Genomic DNA, 3,571 nt, shown 5'->3' with positions numbered 1-3,571 from the left:
TTACTTATATTTTCTAGAATTTTATCATTGGTAGCTACCTTCTTAGATAATCCTTCCATAAGTTTAGATTGTCTAGCAATTAATTCTCTCAAGGGTGGTTGATTGAAGTTGTTATAATTATTACTTTCAGGGTTACCATGGTAGTTACCTTGGTAGTTTGGCCTCTGTTGCTGGTTCTATCCTTTATTCTATTGAGGATGACAGTAGTTGTTGTTGATAAAGTCCACATCCTTTTGGGTTCTAGGACAGCTATTCCTTGAATGCCCAGTGTTGCCACATACTTCACACATCATGCGTGACTCATGAATGTGTATGACTTCTTGCTTTTCATTGGCTCGCTCTTCAAGCCTCTTCATCAGTAGGTCCATCTTGGTAGACAGCATGTCTACCTCCTTGACTTGATGCATACCTCTAGCTCTCTTGTGGGTCTGAACACATTCTTCATTTCAGCCTTGGTTGGAGGCCATCTTCTCCACAAGAGTGGTCGTAGCTAGAAGTGTAAGTGACAAGAATGCACCTCCAGCAGCAACATCCATGGTCTCACGGGTACTGTTGGTCAACCCTTGGTAGAACATCTACATGAGTAGCCAATTCTCCATCCCATGATGAGGACATTCTGATATATAGTCTTAAAAGCATTCCCATGCCTCAAGGACAGATTCATCATGTTGCTGTTGAAAACTTGAAATTCTCCCATGCAGAGCATTAGTCTTGCCCGTGGGAAAGAACTTTGCTAGGAAGGTAGTGGAGCACTCATCCCATGTAGTGTTTCTATCTTTGTTAGCATAGAACCATTGCTTCGCCTTCCCCAAAACTAAGAATGGGAAGAGGCAAAGTAGTATGGCATCCTTGGTTACTATCTTGATGGTGAAAGTGCTGCAGATCTCCAGGAAGTGTTGGAGATGAGTACTAGCATCTTCATGTGCCTTTCCATAAAATTGGCCCGCTTGCACCATGTTGATGAGAGCCAGCTTAAGCTCGAATCCATTGTCCCCCACATTGACTATGGGTCCAGTCCAGATGTTGCTAGTGGTTGGAGCAGAGAATTCACGAAGAGTCCTGTCAGCCATGGCTTTAAATTCTGGTGTTAAGCTTAGCCTTATCCGATTGTTTTCCAAATCTAAAGCTAAAACTTTCTTGAGTTTAGCCTTAGTCGTCTTAAGTAATGCTTCTAGATTGTCAACGTAGTTTGTCAGAAGGTCAAAACCGGTCATACATTACCCTGCATAAGATATGAATGTAGACAAAACAAGGGTAATCCTGCTTGAGCAGGGGTATATGGTTTATCTCGATCACATCAAAAAGTATAAGTTTATCAATACTTCCTTTACTGAGCTACCTTCCCTGGCAACAGCGCCAGAAATGCTTGTTGACATTCCTTAGCATCGCTACTAAGAATAGAGTTTTAATTCTATCCCTGGCAACGCCGTCAGAAATGCTTGTTGGTATTTATTAACTTGTCACTTGTTTTAGTAGCCACCTATTATAAACCTATATCTCCTAACATTACTTTACTAGGTTGTCATCCCTAGTGATGATGTTAGAGATACTTATTGGTACTACCTAGCATTACTATTAGAATAACTCTAAGTAGTTCTTTACTAATTTATGTGACTAGAAAGAATATATATGAATGAAAAGGGGTCTGCAAGCGTACAAATAATATAACATTGTAGCACTTCACCCGGGAGTATTCTAGGTATCGTTATTTATATTTTTGCCATAGGGGAGGTCTAGCATGGACAAGTATTGATAACTTATACTATTGATGGAGAAGTAAACCATAACCAATATTCTACTCATAACAGGGGTAAGTCATAGGATAAGATATATATATATATATATATATATATATATATATATATATATATATATATATATATATATATATATATATATATGATAAGTATTGATCAATGATAATGATAAATCACTCAAAGTACTCCTTTCTATGGCATTAGCATAGTCAAGTAGAATATTAGAAGAATAATTCCTAAGCCATTCTTAATTTTAAGTCAAAGCATACATTGATTAGTGCAATTACACCTAATAGTCATTGCTAAGATCTTCTTCATATCTACACATAAGGGATATTACTAAGGGAGATTAAGAACAGAGCTTGTCCCCCTTCGTAACCAGATCCTACGTGGTACCAACATCGGGGAGTGGACTACAAAGGACTCAATGGGAGTGTCATGTCCACGATCTACCACATGACCCAAAATATAGGGTGTATCCGCAGGTAAACAACGTATAAGCACCATACTTACACAATGTCGACCACCCACCCATGGATCCTTTATGTGAGCGCTATATGAACATATGCATGAATATGATAATAATCCAACTATACTAGGTATATAATTAAAGTAGACGATGAACATTATAACGAAGAACATGAATAAGATAAATACTAATATTGTCAAAACAATTGTAGCAAGCATATAAAAGTAATGGAGATACAAAAAAGAGAGGGGGTACAAAGATTATACCGAACCACGCTCTTGACATGATTGGGAATCCAAGCGAAGCCGGTTTGCCTCCCTCTAGACCTAGCCTAACTAGTAGGGATGAAAACGGTATGGATATTTTCCGACCATATTTGAAACCGAATCTGTTTAGAGGGGTTCAAATCTGTCCGTATCCGAGTCCGGATATCCAACATCCGATACCGTATCCGTATCCGAATACTCAAATCGCATATTTATGATGTCAATATCCAATCGTATCCTATCCGACATAGTTGACACTATCCGTATTCGAATCCGAATTCGGATAGAAATATGAAAACAAATGTAATATCGGTGATATCCGTCCGTATCCGATCCATTTTCATCCCTACTAACTAGCTATGCCCTAGAATATGATGGAGCTATGAGGATGATTAGAGTTTTTGTCCTCTCAAATGACTTGATGTCTTCAGGGGGGCAGGGGCGGATATATATAGGCCAGAGCATCCAACATGAGCCCTTGGATCAAACCGACTTAAGGAATGGTGTAGATGCAACCTAGGAGGCGGTGGAGAACTGACATTGCAACATGGAGGCTGACAGGTCGGCCCAGGGGCCAAGCAGCATGACCTGGCAGCCTCTGCCTCGATGTGGTGTCCTCTGGTGTCCTCTAGAACCTTCTAGTGTCCATTTCGCAGTGGATAAGCGCAATTAAATCTAACATGTAGGTCCACCTTGACGGTTTTCTAGATATACCCTGTAGAAATCATAGATTCACCAAAACTAGTAGAATTTGTTAGTTTAAACCCCTAGACCTTTGTTAGTGATCTCAATTGTGGCCTTATACATGTTTTATTGATAGTTTATAATGGTTGTTAACTACCATCAACACCGCCCTTCACCGTGGCACTGCCGCTGCGCGGCACTGATGCTCTGGGCTGCTACACTGCCATGGGCTATGCAGGCTGATCTGTACTGATTATGTCCTTCCTTTCAAACTGTACACACTTATAGCCATTCACTATCTTTCTTCCATTTGTCTTGGCTCCTTTTATGTGACCGAGCCCGTGCTTGATTGAGGGATGCCTTCCTTTCTTGTGTTGTGACCCTTTTGGTTCATC

At 40.1% G+C, this 3,571-nt stretch overlaps 1 non-coding gene across 1 annotated transcript; it reads left to right on the top strand.

The window, feature by feature from the left end:
- The first annotated feature begins 597 nt into the window (after nt 1–597).
- Nucleotides 598–706, top strand: LOC136519338 (small nucleolar RNA R71). Its single transcript, XR_010774889.1, has one exon. It is a non-coding gene; the product is annotated as a small nucleolar RNA R71 (small nucleolar RNA).
- Nucleotides 707–3,571: the final 2,865 nt, after the last annotated feature.

The sequence above is a fragment of the Miscanthus floridulus genome, chromosome 17 (genome assembly GCF_019320115.1).
Source record: "Miscanthus floridulus cultivar M001 chromosome 17, ASM1932011v1, whole genome shotgun sequence".
Lineage (NCBI taxonomy): Eukaryota > Viridiplantae > Streptophyta > Magnoliopsida > Poales > Poaceae > Miscanthus > Miscanthus floridulus.
The sequence above is the reverse complement of the archived record's forward strand: the minus strand, read 5'-3'. Positions and strand labels throughout refer to the sequence as shown.